The sequence below is a fragment of the Vulpes vulpes genome, chromosome 14 (genome assembly GCF_048418805.1).
Source record: "Vulpes vulpes isolate BD-2025 chromosome 14, VulVul3, whole genome shotgun sequence".
NCBI lineage: Eukaryota > Metazoa > Chordata > Mammalia > Carnivora > Canidae > Vulpes > Vulpes vulpes.
This window is the reverse complement of record NC_132793.1, coordinates 63,695,235-63,709,711: the sequence shown is the minus strand read 5'-3', so window position 1 is coordinate 63,709,711 and position 14,477 is coordinate 63,695,235. Positions and strand designations below refer to the sequence as shown.

The 14,477-nt window shown below is 32.3% G+C and overlaps 1 long non-coding RNA gene across 2 annotated transcripts in view; it reads right to left on the bottom strand.

Moving 5' to 3' along the window:
• The window catches only part of LOC112915493 (uncharacterized), a 141,759-nt gene that overhangs the window by 73,419 nt on the left and 53,863 nt on the right, over positions 1-14,477 (bottom strand). The window contains exon 5 of one of the 2 annotated variants that reach the window (XR_011997033.1): positions 11,926-12,062. The exons of the other annotated variant lie outside the window; for it this stretch is intronic. This is a non-coding gene — a long non-coding RNA (uncharacterized lncRNA). The remainder of the gene's footprint in view (positions 1-11,925; positions 12,063-14,477) is intronic. 2 annotated transcript variants of the gene reach the window in all.

The following is a 14,477-nucleotide window of genomic DNA, read 5'->3' as shown; positions in this document are numbered from 1 at the left end:
AAGTAAGCTTTCCTTTTGGATATTTCACATAGCTGTCACAACTCATTCCTGAGGGAATTAAGTACAACCTGTGTAACTGCACTAGGAAAAGTCTCTTGGAGACTCATGCCTGGCTTCCTCCAGACTTGGCCCCATTTGCCTTTCCCCTTTACTGATATCGCTCCGTACCCTTTTACTATATAATACATAACAGCCTAGAGTACAACTATATGCTGAATCCTAGGAGTCCTCCTAGTGAATCCGTGAGCCTGGGAGTGGTCTTCGGAATCCTCAACACAAAGGGAAAATTTACAAATTAATAAACTGATTTGTTCAAATAAATTGTACAAGAAAAAAAAGGAGTAAAAATCTATAAAGAAATTTAATAATAAATCTTTAATTATAGTATTTTGTTTCAGTTCCTATAGTTAAACGATGGCAAACACTGACTGAAAATTTTAATTTGTTTCAAAAACCATAAAATGTAAAAATAAACTTAAATAAACATTGAAATAATTATACAAGTCTGTGGCATGTATACTCTTTAAGTCACTCAAATTTAAAACTGCACTAAGACTTTTGAGACATCCTGTATAAATAACCAAAATCTGACTCAAGAATACTGAAAACCCAAATATATTCATAAACATCAAAAAACTAAATCAGCAGCCAAATATCTATGCACAAGAAAGCATCAAGCCAAGTCTGTTGTTTATAGACAAGTATTATCAAATCTTGAAAAAAGATAACCCTTATTTTAAATAGGATATTCCATGAACAGAAAAAAATAGAGTAAGCTGTTCAGCCCATTTTATAAAGCTCATATCACCTTAAAGCTCAAAATAACAAAAACTATATAAGAAAACACAATAGAGCATTCAAATTTACTATTAATAAAAGAAATTCTACACAAAATATTAGCAAATTTAATTAATAATCATTTGTCTATATACATCATCTACATATCTATCTACGTATGTACACACACACACACACATACACACATATATACAAACTACTCATGATCAAGTAAGGGTTATCCCAAGAACGCAATGATTAATTAATGTAATTTGCCACATCAACATATAAAAAAAACCTCATATCCTCTTTTAAAGATCTTTTTTTTCCACAGGAAACAAAACTCAGCATCTATACATCACCTTTTATTAAGAACCACTTAGCAAGTTAAGAATACAAAGAAACTTCCTTAGACTGATATTTAATTAGAAAATTTCTAAAGCATTTAAAGTTAGAAACAAGATGAGGATGCTTGTTACTACATATTGCTTATAGTCACCTTTTCCTAATAAGTAAGGAAATCCTAAGCAACTTTAAAAATTATTAAAAGCCTAAGAACTAAAAAATTATTTTCAGATAAATTATTACATAAAAGATCAAAATTAATGAGATAGTTCAACAAGGTTATTGGATACAAGATCAAAATACAAATAATAATATTCCTATGCACAAACAGTAACCAAGTAGAAATGTAATTTTAAAAATCTCATTAGCAACAGAAATAGAATCATAATGTACCTAAGAGCATGTCTAACAAAATCGGAGTAAGATCCCTATAAAGCAATTTATAAATTATATTATAAATTAAATTATAAAACTTTATTGTCAGGCATAAATGAAAACAAATGAATGGGATATACTATGTTGGTAGACAGGAAGACTAAGTTTCATGAAAATGTCTATTTGCATTAAATTACTCTATTAATTCAATTCCAGTAGAAATCCCATAAGGGGATTGTACTTGATAATAGGACTCTATAATTCACATGTGAGAGAGGATACCAAAAATAGAACAATTTTCATGAAGATGGACAAGGTGGCAAGACTTACACCTTAAATAGCCATCATCATATTACAAAGCTCTTACAATTCAGAAGATATAAAATAAACAAATCAACCATACAGAATAGAGAACCCAGAGACTGATGCATCTATATATGGCAATTTGGAAAATGAAAAAGTTGGCAATACAAATCACTGGGAAAAGGAAAAATTATTTTTAAAAAATGATCTAAAAAAATTAGTTACACATATGGGGAAAAAATGAGATCACTGGCTCACAAAATAAATCCCAGGTGATTTTAAAAACCCAAATCTAGAAAGCAAAAATTTAACACTTTTAGGGGAAAAAGCAAGAAATTAGTCATAAGGCATCAAATAAGGAAAAGCGTGCATAAACAAGATACAAAAAAGTACAAGCATTAACATGAAAGGCTGAAACTTTTTACACAATGAATTTTAAAACTTCTATACATCAAGAAACCATAAGCAAAGTAAAAAGATAAAACACAGAATGGGACAAACTTATAATGCATACAATCAAAAATGAGTTATTATAAAGAACTTCTAAATCAAAAGGAAAACAACAAAAAGGAAATAGAAATGGGCAATTCACAGAAAAGAAATTCCAAATGGCCAACAAACATAGGAAAGGTTGCTTGTACTCACCAAATGTTAGGGAAACCCAAAATTAAAACAAACTAACATTTGATAACAATAGTTTATATAGTCTGTAGTCTAAGTATCTCCAAGAATGTGAAGAAAACTGCTAGTTGAGGCAGAAACTGATACAGCTATTTTAGGGAATGATTTGGTCACATCGTGTAAAGCTGACAATGATTACAACCAAGAAATGCATATTCTAAAAAAAAACTTTCACACATATGTGCAAAGAAACATGCATAAAAGTGCTCATTGCAGCATTGGCAAATCAAACTCCAATAAAAATATAAATAAATAGATAAATAAATAAATAAAATTAAAAACTGGAAATGGTCTAAATGTCCATAAATCTGAAAGTCACATAGATAAGTTTCAGAAACACAATACTGAGAAAAAAAATAAGCTCCATAATATGAATAGTAAAATATAATTTATATGAAGTTTAAAACATGCAAACTTATATAAGAACTTTTCCACAATATGAAGATGTTCTGTATCTGCCCCATCCAATACAGTAGCCTAAGCTACATATAAAAAAGAGTTGTAATGTGGCTAGTGTTCCTGAGGAACTGAATGCATTTTATTTTAATTAATTTAAATTTAAAGTCACATGTGGCTGAGGGCTACCATATTGGCAGAGCAGGTGTATATGACTTATAGGTACATACATACATAGAAATATAAAAACTTAGAGGTTACTCCTGGAGAAGTGAAGTGAATGAGAATGGAATGTGAAGGGATTCAACAGTCTCTGTGATCTTAAACAACAAAATTATATAAAGCAAATATGTCAAAATACTATGTGTTAAAATTGACTAATTTGAGAAAGAGAGGCAAATACAACTACTCACACGTGTAACATTAACCCGAGATCTCAATTTGTTCAGTGATCTATCCATGTCATCACGCATCCAAGGAATCAAGGAACATGGAAGGAAGGATTGGGTCTCCTTTGCTACTCACATACCCAACTTTTCTTTTAGTTACATCACAAAGTGTGTTACAGAAACATCTAGAGCAAAGAAGAGAAGTTTAACTATTTATGATGTGTTAAGCAGCATGACTATTATGAAATGGTAAGACTGATATTATTTTGGATGGTAGTACAAAAGGCTAGAAATTATAGTAATTATCTCTTTTTAATTTATTTTGTGGTAAAATATTGAGACATTTCTGATTTTTATCATCTTTCATAAAATATGTATACTGAAATTAACCTCCCAACCTTGATGGGGGATGGGTAATATTCTTACTGAACATAAGAAATTTTTAGCATAGAGTAAAATTTAAGCTTGAATTTCAAGGATTGAAAATTAGGAAATGGAAAAAAAAGAAAGAAAGTTAGGGAACAGAATGTCCCCTACTCAGAAAGGGGGAGGGAAAGCATTTTATGCTTCATTAATCCTAATTATAACAGTTAACTCTGATGGAGATCACCATAAACCAGGAGTTAAGAGATAAGATTACAGTGTATTTGAATATAAAATTACAATGTAGTTTGAAACATTCAACTTTCCTTTCATATTCTATTATATATTCAAAGCCAGGATAACGCTGCTGGTTGTTAAATACAGAGCTACAAAAAGGAATACTTTTTTAATGACAAAGGATTGAAAGAGATGAGAGGAGTATTTTTAGCTTGGTATTTCTACTAACATTTAATACTACATATTCTACACCATATACTGAACTTGTAAAAACTTGTTACTATTTGATAAATCTAAATTGAAAATTGCCAAACAAGAGTTGGAAACAAAATGAACATAAGGGCATTTACCTCATAATTAAAATATACAACTCAAAGATATACATTTTTTCCTCTCCCCAACTTCCAAACTACCAAGGAATTTTTACCTCTGGTATTCATTAAAAAATGAAATGTATTTAGGAGTTCTACAAGTAATAAAGTGAGAGGTACTGTCACACAGCCTGCAAACTTAGAAAACACTAATATCATATAAACTTGAGATTATTTGTAAATTATCTGCCCTTCACTAATCAATAAGCACTAAAATGTTATTAAAATGTTTATTTTATTCCATTTAAGCACAAGAAATATTTTAGTTGGGGCGTCTTGAGATTGATATATTGAATTATTATTTTTTTTTTAAAGATTTCATTTATTTATTCATGAGAGACACAGAGAGAAAGATGCAGAGACATAGGCAGAGGAAGAAACAGGCTCCATGCAGGCAGCCTGATGTGGGACTCGATCCCCGCACTCCAGGATCAGGCCCTGGGCTGAAGGTGTTGCTTAAACCTGAGCCACCCGGGCTGCCTAAAGTTGTATTTTCCAACGTTTTCAAGGCAAAGAAACACCATATACAAGAAAGTAGAATGTGTAAAGAGATAATAATTTAGCATATAGAATTATTTCACCCCTGGAAGCATATAAAATAAAACCATGAGGGTTTACTCTTATGGTCCAGTTTTTATTTTTTATTTTTATTTTTTGGTAAATAAACCAGGGTGATTTAATGTGCAGTATAATAAATACAGACAACAATATTATTGAATAGATTCCATAATATCTATAATTATGTAATGTGGTAAATTTTGCTACAGTGGCAATCATATTACAACATAGAATATAGAAATATACTAAAATAGGGGATCCCTGGGTGGCACAGCGGTTTGGCGCCTGCCTTTGGCCCAGGGCGCGATCCTGGAGACCCGGGATCGAATCCCACGTCGGGCTCCCAGTGCATGGAGCCTGCTTCTCCCTCTGCCTGTGTCTCTGCCTCTCTCTCTCTCTCTCTCTATCATGAATAAATAAATAAAATCTTCCAAAAAAAAAAAAAAAAAGGACACTGTGTTTAAAAAAAATATATATACTAAAATAACATGCTATACCTTAAATTTACATGATGTTGTATGTCAAATTAATTTATTTTTTATTTTTTAACATAACTTTTATAAACTATTTTATATAATTCCTTATTACATCAAAATTGTTTAAGTATACCTAGCCAGTGAAAAATTACTTGTCTATAATTTCATCAAAACTCTCACCACTAGAAGTTTGTGATATGTATATGTAATAATGTTGTTATTGACTAACTACATAGGGTAATTTCTCACTCCTTTTTATCATTCAAATATTAATTTATTAATTTTTCTATTTCTCTCAACTGTTGTCTCTTCTCATAAAACTACATGCCTCTCCTTAGTATTTATAAGTATTTTAATTTAATTCTGAAATTATTTGATTAATGTTCATGCTCTCTACTAGATTATAATTTCCTACTAATTTATTTTCAGGATCTATCATACTGTTTGACTTGGATCAAGTCATCAATAAATATGTGTTAATAAATGAACAACAGTAAGAACAAAACACTGATTGCTTCTTTCACTTTTAGAAAAATCTCTCGTTTGCTACTGGGCCTGAAAAATTGGTGACTGAATGGAAGGAACATAACACGAGAAGACATTCATCAAACTGCAGCTTTACATCCAAAAAATACACCATTTTTAATCTCTTTTGTATACCAATTTTGTCTCTTTAATGTATAAATTAAAGATAATAAACTGAAAACAGAATGCATCCTTAATAATATCTACTTCCAGGGAGGATTCTGAGGATCTGTTTAAATGGTTCAAAATATAAATAGAAACCAAAAACCATGCTATCAACAAACTGACAACCAAGTTTTCATAATTAATGCAGTCAAATATTGGAGCCAGGACAATTAACTTGTACCTGGCATAAAAAATAACACAGAAAAATGAATGAATGAGTGAAGTTTTCTCCTCAAAAGGAATTATCTATTCATATGCCTGCTACAGTACTTTGGTTCACCCAGACAATATATACATGCATTACATTGTAAATATATTACACACAAGTACATAGACACTCAATTTATTTTCATATATGGTATACAGATAAATAAGATCAAAAAGTAATATTAAACGATTCTAGAGCTGAACTCAATTTCAAATATAAGAATATACATGACCTAATATCTATGTCCTTTATTAAACTTCTCTCTAAGCCTTTACTGACAATAGCAGTTTGCCTTTCTGGAGTATTCCCACTCTACCTAATAAAGATTATGATTGGTATTTCTCATATGAATGTTAGTAAACAGAAATAATAACAAATAACTTAATTTTTCCTTTATACCCCTTCTCATTCTAAAGAAAGTATTTTAAGTGATATATCAAACAGCACTTTACAATTTACAAGGCATTTTCACATAAATTCTCACTTAAGCTAGATAGTAATCCTATAAGTTATATGGGTAAGTATTATTAGCCCTCTTTCACAAATGAGGACTCCAAGGGCAAAGAAGTTAAATGATTGTCAAAGACACAAAACTATTAAGTAGAAAAGCCAAAACTGTAACCCAAATATTCTGACCCCATCTTTTCACTGTACCACACACAGTAATATAAAATTAGATACTTGAAATGCATAGCAGCAATACTAAGAATTAAACCAACAGTAAATCTCCGTGAGGTTTAGAAACTAGAACAGAACAATCTGAACCCTTCACATCATCAAAAAAATCTATTTAATCCAGAATTACTTCACTGTACAATGCACTAGTTAACAAAAGACTCACTAGAATAGCACCTATCTACCAAACTAGAAAAAGAAACCAAGTAGTTTGTTTATAAAAACAATAGGAATATTTTCCTGAATCTCCCACTGATAGAATGCAATCTTTTCAATTAATTTACTTTACTACTTTACATATTTTTTTCCATGAAGTGTATTTAGACTGTCTTATTTTTCCTCTCCCTAAAACTCTAGAATTTTTTTTAAAAACTTCTAAAGGTCTAAAATGGAATAAGTAATTGCTTGATACCTTCCTGCTAACTCTTTAAAGTGTTGTACAGCTGCTAATGTATGTTTGCGCTGGCATTGCAGAGTGGAGCCTGGGGAATACAAAATCTGATTTCAGAGAAACCAGAGCTTACTTCAAAGAAAAGAGCGACTCTCCAGCTGATAAGATTTTTCCTGAAAGAAAACAACCACTAAGTAAGAAACACACTAGTGATATCTCCTGTTAGTCTTCTACAATCCTTCTCAAACTTATTTTTCCCATTTATTTGATTATATACTTCCATTTCATATTTTCTCTTGTGATGGCTTAATTTCTGTTTGTTTATTGCAGTTTCAGAGTATAATCCCATTGTTTCAAAGTACGCTGAATTAGATATTTAAGACTAAAAAAAAAAAAAAAAAAAAAAACAGCCAAGTAACTCCAGAATATCCTCAAATCATAGCAGAAAGGGAAACAAATTTAAGAAAGATGAAGTGGGTATTTTTCTTATAGATTTAAAATATTACTGGGCAACAATAATTAGATCATTTATTTCATATACTCATGCCAGAAAACTTACATGTCATAACTAATCAAGTTTATTTTCTTCATTCCAGAAGAGATGAACGAAATAGACGAACTGGTCACCAAGATTCTTTATTCCATATTCTAGGAAAGATCGGGTTAAAGCAGGAAGAATAAAACTATGTGGGTAACCTGTTACATAACTGTTTTTGTAGTTTACAAACCCGAATAAATTTGAACTAGGGGGAAAAAAAGAAAAGAAACTTTCATTCAAGGGACTTCTACAATATATTACAGGCATAAAATGACCTCTAAAGTTTTGGGCTCATGATAACAAGAATCCTGCAAAATTACATTTATGATAAATATTAGTAATGTGGATTCAAACTGATGGCTTTACAATTGGTAATATAGTAGAATACTGTAATCCTGGCTTTTTATTTATATGGAAACTTACAGTTCAAAATATTTTCACTTGGGGGATTTCATCCAACTCTCCCAATAACCCTCAAAACCCCAGATGAGAAAAAAGAGACTAAAAAGACAAAGATTTTCCAAAGTCATGTAATCTCAGAAATGGAAAATGAACCCAGATCCTGTCATCTAAGACAGTACATTTGCCTTCAACTGTACTTCAGTTTCTTTACCATTAAAACGGGAACCATTATATCTACAACACAATTCTTCATATACTCTTCAAATATTTAGTAATTACGTGGCAGGCAAAATTAAACGATATGTATGTTGTAAGTACTTGTGACAGTGTATAAAAACAAAAACAAACATCCACGTAAAAATAGAGAGTACAATTAGCAGTAAAGAAACTGGTCTGAGCCTAAAGAGGATCAATATCAAAGCTGACAATTTAACCCACAGTATTATATGCTTCTTTGGGCCCCCTACAATATACATCTGAGAAATCATCATGGTACAGGCTGGTGCAGGAATCTATTAAAGTAGATTAAAACAGTCTACAAAACTATTAAAAACTATAAATTAAACAAAAAACACTATTTCAATGACCTCTTTCTCAGTAATTAGAATCTAAAGTCAGCACATAAGAAAAATCTGCATATAATCAGAATCCTTTTGCACAACACACACTGAAGACTTCCTCTCATAGCCAGTTATATTTTTTCTTTAGTTGAATCCCAGATAAAGTAGTTGGCTTGCATTTCATATTGTGTTAAATTACATTTATGTATATATACCTGTATACATATATGTGTATGTGTGTGTATATATAAAGATATGTATTGTGTGTACATATGCTTTTAAACCCTAGAAACACAATCTAATGCATACAAAGGAGCTGAAACCAACAGTAACAGAGGATTTACATCTCATATTCACTCCCAGCACAGATTCATTGAATGGAATACTTTCTTTATTTGGCCAAATCTCAAGGCAAATGTATAATTTGAGTCCGCTATGTAAGTCTTTAAAATGGAAAACTTGGGATCCCTGGGTGGCTCAGCTGTTTGGCGACTGCTTTCAGCCCGAGGTGTGATCCTGGGGTCCCAGGATCGAGTCCCACATCAGGCTCCTTGCATGGAGCCTGCTTCTCCCTCTGCCTGTGTCTCTGCCTCTCTCTCTGTCTCTCATGAATAAATAAATAAAATCTTTAAAAATAAAAATAAAATGGAAAACTTGAAGATACATATCCACACTCACATTCACGTGTGTGGAAATAAACTCAAAAAACTGCCCACAGTTTATGATACTGAGAACCCTTAATTTCTGTTTTGACACCATATACTTTGGTGATAACTTATTTGTTAGTCTATTTTAAAGAATATGAAACTAGGGGCACCTGGGTGGGTCAGTCAGTTAAGCATCTGTCTTCAGCTCAGCTCATAAGCCCTGAGTCAGGGGATCAAGCCTCACATCCGGCTCCCTGCTCAGTAGGGAATCTGCTTCCCTCTACTCCCTCCCCAATTCCCACCCCTCCCCCATGCTTATGTGTGTGCTCTCTCTCTGAAATGGAGAAAATCTTTTTTTAGAAAATAATATGAAAGTATACATAAGTGTATATTAAATTTTTCAAAGAAAAGACCCTCTGAAACAACGCTTTCTTGTTTAGACATGCAATTTGGAGCCCCAATAGCAATTTCTGTTGCTATTGCCCAATAATTCTTAATAATTGATATAAAGGTAAATATCCAACTACAAAAAAAACGTGTGATGCTTCATAAAAAAGGATTCTACAACTGCTACTACATATTTTGTTCAGAATACTTAAAATACAATATATTATTTGAAAAATTAGAGTAAAATAACATTTAAGAAGTCTAAGCTAAGAATTTCTAGAATATTACTCATGAATGATGACTATACACAAATTGACATTTCTCCTAGATGAAGCTTTAAAAGCCCTCTCTATTTATAGAAAGACAAACTGAGCATTACTGTATCTATAGTCTCAATGTTAAGAATCATAGTTTTTAAGAGACAAATTCACATTCACTATTATTTATAGTAATATAAAGATCCTATTAAACTCATGTGAATCACACAGAAAAGATGTGATCTCCCTATTTAAAAACTGAAATATATATACACATATTATTATGACAGTTTGCCCATGCTCAAAAACTATAGGTTGTTTAAATTTTTATTTTAGTTGTCTCTTCTGCATAGTTTAAGATTGGATATAGATTTGTTCAGTTAGTCTCCACTTTTTTGTTAATGAACACTTCCATATTTTCCTTTTTCTAAAGAGAAAATTCCAAATGTACGCGAAAAAGTTGTCAGATTCGGTCTCATTTTCACATATTTACCATGCTCACTTATCCAAAGGAAAGTTTCTAAACAAGTAGACTAATAATTGAAATTCTAATAAGATCAAACAAATATTTTAATTGTATTACTATTCTCCTTTTTTATCCAACAAGAAGAAATGTATAGGTTTATTCTACTAAAATAAAGAATGCCTTAATCTAAGTTAAAAAGTATCTAATCTAGGACCAGATTCTCATCCCATGAATGTCAAGAAAATTTTCAAGAATAACACAACCCATTATTAAGTGTATTTGCACCACATGCTATAAAGACTCTGATGAGCACAAATAAGTTCTCATATTCCATCAAAAACAAAGGAAATTGTTTAAATGAGCAAAACATAAATGACGGTCTAAACCAAAACACCAGATTAATATAGTACTCTCCTTCTGTGGCAAAATAAAGCTTCTACATTTTCCTAGTCCAAAGGGGGGGAAAAAGTTGACTTTTATAATTCTTTGACCAAAATAAGAATGTAAATTGCAAAATCAAGCATCTGGAAATATCACAATACTTCATCAACAGATGAGATGTTAATACTTATAAATGTTTATATCAGTATCCTCTAAATACCTCAGAGGAACAATCCAACAGTGTGAAATTCCAACGTTCTATACTTTATGAATTTAAATGGTGAAGATATAACTAATTCTATCTCTTTAAAAAAAATGAACAGCATAAAGGACAATTCTTATTTTTGGTTTAGTACAATTCAAAATTGAATGAGTAATAAAGAAAATTATTATGTATATATTCATATGTATGTGTATATGCATATGTATATATACTGTATGGTCCTCAACATATGTTGGCTAGCCTGTATTAATGATGTTAGAAAGTTATTTCTCACATAATACAAATAACAGTTGATAAGGGTGCTGTTATCACTGCTGGAAAAATAAGAAAGAACTGAAGTTTCCTAAAGCAATCCTATATTAAAGGGAAGAAGCTCACCAAAGTTACTGGTAACTACAGTAATGCTGATAGGGGCCAAATGCCAACACATATATGCTAAAAGAAAGATGAAGACATCAAGAAGTTTAAAAAAAGATTAACACATACAACTGACTCAGTAACACTTAGATTATAGAAAAAGTGAAGAATTTGGCAATTATCTTAATTAACACAGAGATTGTACCAAAAAAAATTTTAAATCTTTTTTTCCCTCAATAATTTATTCACTTCAAAGTACCTACAACTGTCTATTTCTCTTTTCCTATGGAGTCAAGGCCAAAGTGATCATAGATGAATTATTTAATCATTTTCAATAAGAAATTAATTTATGTTATAAAGATTTTGAGGATACAGGAATCCTAGATCTAAATTTAGAAATACTACATTAAAACTCTAGCTTCACTTTTATTCATGCAGATTTGTTAATATAAAATATAAAAAACAGGGGCACCTGGCTGGCTCAGTCGGTTAAGTGCCTTCAGCTCAGGTCATGATTCTGGGGACCTGGGATTGAGCCCAATGGCAGACTCTCTGCTCAGTGGGGAGCCTGCTTCTTCCTCTCCCTCTGCAGTTCCCCTCGCTTGTGCTCTGTCAAAAAATAAATAAAATCTTTTTTAAAAAAAATATATTTATATATAATAAATTGTGATTTTGTAGAAAGAGGGGAAAAATGATTTTCCTTCCTTATTTTGTACCAATATTCAAAACTTTCATACTTAGTAAAATCAGTAGGTAAGCTTTGAAGTTCACAAAGTTCTTTTAGATAAACTAGCTCATTAAGTCCTTACATTAGCCTTATATCCACTTCACAGATTAGAAACTGTCACTCGGGGCAGCCCAGGTGGCTCAGTGGTTTAGTGCTGCCTTCAGTCCAGTGTATAATCCTGGAGACCCAGGATCGAGTCCCACCATCAGGCTCCCTGCATGGAGCCTGCTTCCCCCTCTGCCTGTGTTTCTGCCTCTCTCTCTCTCTGTGTGTCTCTCATGAATAAATAAATATTTTTTTTAAAAAACTGACTCATGTTAATTGATTTGGCCAACATAAATCACGGAACTTGTGACAGAATAAAATCCAGTTCCATCCAGTATCTTTATCTTTTTTTAAATGTTACTTACTATGCTCACATTAGATCTTAGGCATTATACATCTTATATTAGAAAATTTGGGCTCTTTTGCCAATTTCTATTTCCCCTAGCTCCAAGCCTCTCCCACTCTAGTCCTACGAGTTTGAAGTTTGGGGATTTTTTTTTTAATTCCACATGTGATACCACACGCACTATCTTCTGTATCTGGCTTATTTCATATAACATATGCCTTGAAGGTCCATGCTGTCACAAATCAAAGAATTTCCTTATTTCTTATGACTGAATAATAATCCATTGTGTGTATATATCCACTGATGAATACTAAAAAAAATGATAAAAAAAAATTCAAATCTGTGCTATTGAAGAAATGGCCTCCAAAGAGCTAAACGTAAGCTGGGATACTAGTTTTATATAAAGTAGATGATGTCCTTACTTTAAATTCTGTATCAAAACTTACTTCTAGTCCAAGATGGCAACACAGGTGGACCCTGAACTCATCAACTCTCATTGACTCAGCTAATCTTCAACTATATATAAGGCAATTCACTCCAAAAGATACCCAAAAACTAGCTGACTGAGAAGTACACGTTTGACAAACAAGAAAATACCCACATAGAAACAGGTCTTGGGAATATTACTCAGCCATTAGAAACAACAAATACCCACTATTTGCTTCGACATGGAGGGACCTGGAGGGTATTATGCGGAGTGAAATAAGTCAATCAGAAAAGGACTAACATTATATGGTCTCATTCATTTGGGGAATATAAAAATTAGTGAAAGGGAATAAAGGGAAAGGAAAGAAAGTTAGTGAAAATATCAGTGAGGGTGACAAAACATGAGAGACACCTAACTCTGGGAAATGAACAGGGATACTGGAAGGGAAAGTGGGAGGGGATGGGGTGACTGGGTGATGGGCACTCAGGGGGACACTTGGCAGGATGAGCACTGGGTGTTATGCTAAATGTTGGCAAATAGAACTCCAATTAAAAAAAAAAAAAGAAACAGGTCTTGGCACACCTTCAACTATTTGGAACAACAAAGAACAAATAAGGTGGATTGGACAATTGTAAAGATTTGAGAGAACCAAGAGCTTGAGCCAGGCTGAATGGTAAGGCTCATTTAGACACAAGACAACTCTGTCAAGACTGGGAGAGGGGTTTGTTTTGTTAAATGTTGCAACCCAATAAAGAAAGTCATGAAAATTGAAGGAAAAGGAATATGTTACAAACAAAAGAATAAGATAAAACTCACAAAAAAGAGATTAATGAAACAGAGATAAGTTATCTATCCAAGAAAGATTTCAAAATAATGGTCATAAAGATCCTTACCAAGGTCCCGAGAACAAAATGAGAATTTCAACAGAGATAGAAAAATGTAAGAAAGTATTCAATCAACATGATATACCACATTAATAAAAGAAAGAATAAGAACCACATGATTCTCTTAATAGATGCAGAAAAGGCATCTGTCAAAGCAGCATCCTTTATTGATAAAAACCCTCAAGAAAGCAAGGATAGATGGAACATATCTCAACATCATAAAGGCCATATACGAAAGACCCACAGCTAATAATGTCATCCTCAATAGGGAAAAATTGAGAGCTTTTCCCCTAAGATCAGGAACACGACAGGGATGTCCCCAACTCTTACCACTGTTGTTCCAAAGTTCCAGCCTCAGCAGTCAGTAAACAAAAAGATTTTTTAAAAAGGCATCCAGATCAGCAAGGAAGAAGTCAAACTTTCACTCTTTGCAGATGACATGATACTCTATATATAAAACCTGAAAGCTGGGGAACCTGCATTGCTTGGTCAGCTGAACAACCAACTCTGTATTTTGACTCAGTTCAATATCTCAGGGTCATGAGATTGAAACCTGTGTCAGGCTCCATACTGGGCATGGAGCTTGCTTGGAATT